Source organism: Marmota flaviventris, chromosome 3, assembly GCF_047511675.1.
Source record: "Marmota flaviventris isolate mMarFla1 chromosome 3, mMarFla1.hap1, whole genome shotgun sequence".
Taxonomy (NCBI): Eukaryota; Metazoa; Chordata; class Mammalia; order Rodentia; family Sciuridae; genus Marmota; species Marmota flaviventris.
Window position 1 is genome coordinate 152,138,448 of NC_092500.1, and position 8,056 is coordinate 152,146,503.

General features: G+C 34.6%; 1 pseudogene; it reads right to left on the reverse strand.

Annotated features, from left to right (window-relative positions):
• Positions 1-2,947: 2,947 nt before the first annotated feature.
• LOC114085757 (S-adenosylmethionine decarboxylase proenzyme pseudogene) lies at positions 2,948-4,229 on the reverse strand (annotated as a pseudogene).
• Between the last annotated feature and the right edge of the window lie 3,827 nt (positions 4,230-8,056).

Below are 8,056 nucleotides of genomic sequence, written 5' to 3' on the forward strand. Positions count from 1 at the left end.
CAATCCATTAACACAGAATCTATTTTTATATTGATGTTCTTTGCTTTCTTTCATCTGAGGTTTGTAGTTTTCTACACATAAATCCTGTATATACTTTATTAAATATAATCCTAAATTTTTAAATGTCTTGAGCTATTGGGAAAAATTTCAATCTCCAGATATTGGGTAATTCCTCATCTATTTTTCTGTTACTCATTCTTTGCTTAATTCCTTACTGTTCTGACCAAAAACTATGTTTTCTATTCTTTTAAATTTTTTAGATTGTTTATGACCCAGAATGTCATCTAGTTTGGTGATTGTTCCATATAAGCTTGAGCAAAATGAATATTTTGTTGCTGTTGAGTGCAGCATTCTAAAACTGTACATTTGATCTTATTGATTCTATTGTTCAAGTCAACTACATTCTTACTGAGATTATGAGTGCTCTATCACTTGAAAGAAAGATGTTAAATTTTTCAAATATAATAGTGATTGCCTCTTTCCCTTTGCTTTTCTTTCAGGTTTTTCTTCTTTCTTTGATACTCTGCTGTTAAGTGCACATGTATTAAAGATTTTTATATCTTCTAATTGACTTTTTCCCATTATGTCATGTCTGCCTTTGTCCTTGATAAATCTTCTTTTTCTGAATTCTGCTTTGTCTTCTCTGATAGTCTTTTAAGTTTCTGATTAAGTGGCATGATATTGGTAGAACTGGATTAATCTTTCATATGTAAAATCATTTTCTATTCACTGCACTGTTGTTTATTTTTTCTTTTCCATTCTTCTACCTTCTCTGATTTACTTAAGCACTTTACATGATTGCTTTGTATTTTCTCTCAATGTATTGCTTATAGTATGCTAATAAATTATTTGAGGATTTGCTTTGTTGTTTTCATTATACATTTACAACTAATCCAATTTCACCTACAAATAATTCTCAGACCACTTCTTGAGCAATATGGGTATCTTATAGCAGTATTCTCACTTTCTCCCTCCTATCATTTATGATATTGCTGTTATTAATTTCTTTTTTTTAAGTAAGCAAACTTTTATTGAAGCTTAAATTGTGATACAGAAATACATTTCAACTGATTTAAGTCAACACTAATGAAGAGAGAAATATGGCACCAAAATTTTCCCTCTTCTATCACACTAGGATAGATCCTATTCAATCTACAATTTTCATTTTTATAGGCTTTGTTCCACATAAATTTTTGCCAAGTTTTCAACATTAGAAGTCTTAAGACTATTAGGGGAAAGAAAAAAAATTTTAAATAAAAATCGGACCTCAAAGCCAACAAACATTACCAATCCACTGATACTGCTCGAAAACAAAATCCACCCTTGAGTATAGGTTCTCACAACAGAGCAAGTCAAAACATTACGTGCTGTGCTCATTAGGAATCAAACAGATCGAGTTGATTGAAAGCTTCCTCAATGAAACATTCGATCAACAGCATGCTTGAGATATAAGTCAAAACAGTGTTCTAACCACCTGATTTCAAACCAAGCAGATTTTGTTGAGAAACACTGAAAAAATGCTTTTCGTTTATAACTATGGAAGGAACAAAGCATCACTGCATCAATCCAGAAATTATCAAGAAAATATTGAATTCAAGAAATACAAAATAGTCAATTTTGCTGTTCTCAGTTGCTTAAATACCACAGTATTTGCAAATATAGATAAAAGATCACAACTCTTGAAAGCCAGTATTACTTGTCATTTCTCACTGAATATTTTTAGAATTTTAATTTTAAAAAATCCATCCATACATTCTGCTACACATGGGAATATCTGAATAACATGTACAATTTTCATTCTGGGCAGTTATTCATTTTATCTTTGAATACCATGGAAGGAGGAAGATATTAAGGGAACAGATGAAGTCAGAACAAGTTATCAATCACATAACTTTTAAGTCTTAAGATGGAAAACCACTGATCTGCTTTGAAACAAAGTTTATAATACACTATTATAGGAAATTAGTGGCAATGACTACTAAAAGTAAAAGTTAAGGTGGATGATCCAAGCTGACAGGATTTAATGAATCCAGGACAACCTATATACTAAATCTCCCTACTTATCTACTTAGTGATAAAAATCCTTTTAGATTACTACTTAGCGAGTTAGGAAAGGCATGGTACTGTTTGAAGCTAATCTCATTTATCAAAGAGCATAGCATAACATGGGGTGTACAGTTTAGTTAGCATACCCAAATCTATAACTCTATGTCCTCCCTGCTAGTCAATATTGGAGATGCTTAAAATTCTTTTGTGAGAAATATTTAATATTGTCACTTACCTTCCAAAAGAGCCCATGCCATTAAAAAGGAGGCCAAATTAATATGCCCTTAAAAGAAAATTAAACCCGGAGATTTTCCCCACCTGGGATATAAGATTAGTATATAAACCCACAGTGTAAGTTTTTTGCTTCATTTGTGGGGCTGGAGGGGAAGACACCAGGTTGAGGGAAAAAAAAATCAAAAGACTACAAATGCAGAAACAATTATTAAAATAGTAAATACACAAAATGAGTAACTAGAATCATTTTAAGGACTTGTCTTGTGAAAGAAAAATTTAATTGCTGTTGCAAAAAACATCTGTATGAAGTAGAAACTGGATTCAATAACATTAGTAGAGAATATGTTCTAGAAAGTGGAGGTAATTGGATGTAAAATTCTGGCAGCAATATAATAGAACAGTCCCAGATGGTTAGGCTGAGGCCAACACCTAATGAGGACGAAAGCCTTGTCTGTGGGGAATTTTGGACGATACCTGCAGAAATATTACACTGTGCATAAACCAAATTGAATTGTTTTCACAAATGTTGTAAAGTTTCATACAGTAAAAGTTTTTTTCTACATGCACTTCAATTTCACAGCAAGAGTGGCATAGAATATCTAAACACAGAAGAGAGCATTCATGCAAGATATCTAACTCCTTGATATAATAATGCATACGCTTCAAAATGATTACACTATCATTATCATTACATCTAGGGCTTTCTGCAACTACAAGGTGGTGGTCATGGAAAGCATGGCCCCCAGTATCATCATCTATAAAGCAGCCACCACCTTCTATGTGTGTTCTCTTTTTGCGTTTTTTCTTCATTTTCCTTAATCAACTCTGCTGTTGTTGCTGCTTCTTGGCAAAACTGGTAAAAACGAAATTGTAATCATTGAACATAGCACTCTGGCAATCAAGACGTTTAAAACCTTCAATCTTCTGGGGTGATGACAGCACTGTGCGACATTTAGAACTCTGATTAACAAACAAGGTGGTCACAAATTTTCCTGGCTTGAAGACTTCCACAACTTTCCTGATCAGGTCATCATAAGAGGTCTGACTTAAGTTTGTTTCAAAGCTAACATAAGAAAATTCTGGTTCTGGAGTGATGTGAATAGTCCAATAAGTTCCATCCGATTTCATTCCATTCATTGAATACCCACAAGGATTGAACAGTGTGGCATCAATGACAGAACCTGGTATCAGGTCACAAATTCCACTCTCACGAGTGACATCCTTTGCAGTAACACCATCTTTCATGTAGAACTGGTCCATAACTGCTGGGTCAAGCTCACTCATCAAAATTTCCAGGGTTTGATCTGGCTGACTTATTACCCGACTCTCTGGGAAATCCAGAGTATACAAGTACCAATAGTCAGAATTCATACGTCCCATACAATATGCTGCTCCATTTGGGAAAATTGCATTAAGAAATTATATTTCTTCCTGGAAATTCCGGTGTGGGTATCCTTGATGAGAAGGCTTCATGAAATTCTTACGAGAATAAAAGAAGCTTTGAATTGAGTCAAACCCACTGTAATCCCTAGCAAGCTTCAACAGGGGAACCAGTGCTTTCAGCAAGAGGGTGGTACCACATGTCTTCAAAATGAAACGTCTCTTGGAGACAAACATGCTACTCTCACTGAGTACATAAGCTTCCTGCTTGTCAGTTTTTTGTCACACTTACGATTGAACATTGCACATCCTTCAAAAGTATATCCCATTCAGATCTCGGGATAGTGCGAAGATCCCCAGATCCTTGGTTTGCCTCGGGTTGCTGCCGGGAGAACCAAACCTCCAGCAGCTTCTCGGTCCCTTCAAAAAAATGTGCAGCTTCCATCACCGTGAGACTGCGAATAACCAACAACCACAGAAAATCAACTAAATTAAATCTCTTCTCCCGCCGCTGCCGCCGCCGCCGCCGCTGCAGATTGTTTCAGCTGTTACTAAAGTTCAGGTTCCTTTTTTTTTTTTTTTGCTATAATTTTATATTATTTTTTTTTAAAAAGGATTAATAAAATTTTCCCGACTTTGTGTGTGTGAGCGAAAGTTGAATGTGAGTCTGTTGGAAATAGAGGCAGATACAGTTCAGTCTCTTGTAGTCCGCTGCTTTCCCGTTACAAAGAGTAGAGCGAGCGCTAGCTAATCTCGCCGGCCATACTGTGTAAGCCTATTAATTCATTTATCCATGTGCTATAGAAACCTAACATTATTATTTTAATTAAACAGATTTTGATTACCAATAAAAAAATAAATATTTTATTTTACCTTCATTTAATCCTATTTTAACTTCTTCCTTGTTTTTGTATATCCAAGCTTTTGACCCCATAAAGTCTCATTCTTGCTAAAGAAATTCAAAATTCTTTGCAGGCCAGGCTTGCTGATGACAAATTCTTTATTAGAAAAGTCAAGACAGTTCAAAAAAACCTTTATTTCTTATTTCCATTTGAAGAATAATATTTCACTGGATATAGGATTTTAAGTTGGTGGATTTTCAAAAAATATTTCACCCCACTTTCTTATTACTTTCATGGCTTGTAACAAGAAGTCCACTGTAATTTTTACCCTTTTTTCCTCTATAGATAAAATACTTTTACCCTTGATAATTGTCTGGATTTCAGAAATTTGAACACAGAGTGTCAAGGTGTGTGTGTGTGTGTGTGTGTGTGTTTTCATTGTTGTTGTTATTGTTGTTTAGCCTGCTTGGTGTTCTTTAAACTTCTTGGATATATGGCTTTGTGAATTTCATTAATTTCTAAGATTCTCAGCCATTACTGCTTCCAATATTTATTCTTCCTCCTCGTCCTTGTCCTCCTCCTCACCTTCTTCTCCTTCTTCTTTTTCTATTCCCGTTACATGGATGTTATACTTTTTTCAATTGTCTCACAGTTAATGCATAATCTGTTCTGTTTTTTTTTTTTTTCTTATCCCCATTCCTTTTTGTCCTTCTATTTTAGTTTGGGAAGTTATGTTGGCATATTTTCAAGCTCACTGATTGTTTTGTCAGCCCTTTCTAGTCTACTGTAGAAACCATTGAAAGCATCTTCATTTTCACTAGTGCATTTTTATTATTAGCATTTTAAAAACTCTTTTGAGTTTTCATCTCTCTACTTATATTACTCACCTATTCTTGTATGTTTTCTGCTTTTTCCATTAGAGTCCTTAACATATTTTTCATACTTCATTTAAAATCCCTGCTTTTTACTTAAAAAAATTTATGCAATATCTGAATTTGGTTGTGATACTTGTTCAGACTTGTTTTTCCTTACCTTTGATTATGAGCCTTATTTTTTTTGTTGAAACCTAGATGTGATGTGTTAGATCATAGGAACAGTGGTAAAGAGAGGCCTTTAGTATAGGATTTATATTAATCTACCCTGGAGTTAAGCTACATTTCATTCTACTAGAACTCTAAGTATCAGAGACTTCAAATTCTTCTAGCATGTTTAATTCCAACCTCATCTTTTTTAGATTATTCCTAAGAACTCTTCCTTATTATAAAGTCTACATCTTTTAACCTTCACACCTATAATACACCATTGTGTTGGGTCCAATTGACATGGTAAAGAGTGAGAGAGAAAAAGTACTCTATAATCTTATGATTAAATTTTGATCACTTAGTAGGCTTCTGTTCATGTATTTCACAAGTATTTCTTCACAAGTATTTCTTAACTCCCTCATCCTCTTGAGGTGAGACTGTAGGGGTTCTGTGTTTGGGACTGGGGTCCCTGATGACTTCATGACTGTGGCATGCTTGGTGCCTAGGAAAGTTTCTGTGCAGAGGCATAGGATGCCTAGTTGCTATGGTAATGCCCTTCATGCTAGAGTCTTATCAGCTTCGAACTTAATCTGAGGCACATAACCCCTGGTAACAAAGGAACTTGCTAGCTTGATAACTACAATGTTTTGCCAAGCTCTGGTGCTCCTGGAGCTGCCTGCCTAACAGTAACTTCAGACAATGGACCTTCTTGAGAACTGCACAAAGCTCCTAACATTGCATATTGTAACTGTGAAATGTAACTCCAGAATAAGCAACCTTACTGATACTCTAAGCAATAATGTGGTTATGGTCCTAATGACCTAATGCAACCTATTGTTATAAATAAATGTGGCCGCTTGGACAAAGAGCCACTCTGCCACCTTCCCTGCCTCTGCATCTTGTCTATCTCTTCTTTATTATTATTATTATTTACATGAGACAAGAAAGATAAGGGTTTAAAGTTGGGAAAATTTCCTAATCCCAGGTGAGATGGGTTCTGTTAAAGTCTTTCCTAAAGAGTAGGCATTTACTTTATGAATAATATTCTGGGAATACTTCGAATGGTTCATTTCCCTGTCACCTATTATAGCCATGAGACTATCTCTCTTAATCTTCACCATGAAAATTTGGTGAAGTTTCTGGAAATAAAATCCACAAATATATGACAGCCTCATTAAGATAGCATCTGCTCCAAGGAGTTTCTTAGTTTCATGCTAGTCTATACTCAGGCTCCAGCAATTCATCAAAATTACCTTTTTAGTGTTCCTGCCATTTTATGGCATCAACAACTTCTGTTCCAAATAAGAAGAACCCAGCAATGACCCTCTATATTTGCCTACTTGCAGATTTCAGGGTGGCAGTTTGCTCTGTGAACTCAATTTTCTGACAGGTCCAAGAAAAGACATTGATTTTAGCTTATTTACCATTTTTTTTCTTATTGAATGCTTTTATGTAACAACTTCCAGGCTTCTTAAATGTTGGAAATGAAACTAGAAGTCTGTCATAACATTTTTAAGAATTAAACTACTCCTTATTGGATCCATAAAGGCATTCCAGTTAATTGGCTATTGTCATCAATACAGTTAAGAAAAAACATGTTTTTAATATCATGTTATTAACACTGCCTTGTGGAATGTGTTAGTTCTCAATGTTTGTGTAAGATTTGAATTTGTCCTCACATTTAGAAATATTTACAGAATTTTGGTACTTTTTAAAAATTTATTTTTAGTTATATACAACACCAAGATATACCTACCCTGACATATCTAAAAAGCATGGAACACAACTTGCTCCAATTCAGTCCTAGGACTTCCCTCCCCTTCCCCAATAACGCCCCTCCCTCCACTACACCAATCTCTCTTCAATCCATTTACCATTTACTACTTTTTAAAAAAATTTGTGCCCTGTGAACCCACAGTGCTACAGTCATGCATGCACATATGAGAAGTTCAGTCAGATTCAGGAATTTGGAATTTCTACCTGAAGTATTAGTTATCCCAAGAAGATAAATTTCTTGCTCGTGTAAGGTTATAGCCATGGAGAATTATCCCCAATTAGTAACTAAAGAGATCTTAATGGTGGCTCACTGCTACCCAAAAAAATATCCAATGGTTAAAATAAGTTATAGACAAGTTTCATAAGGAGATTCAACAGAGTGATTCCAAATGACCTTGGTCTTCAAAATAACTGCACCTCTGTCAGTCTGGCTTCCTAATATATTCATTTATTTTTCTTTTCATTATATATTTAGATATACAATTTTATAAAGCAAAAATTACCTTTGAAATTTTTCCTGTTACTTCTATACTCTAGAAGTACAGATGCAGTTTGTAAGAACTTTTAAACTTTAATTATATGCATGTTTGCAAATATACATATATGCAGTTTATGCCCATATATATCTTCTATAGCATTTAATAATATACCTTCCATACATTACACATTCATTGTTGGTGGAGGGTATCAGGGATTGAACCTAGAGACACTTTACCACTGAGCCACATCCCCAGCCTTTTAAAAATTTCTCTTTTG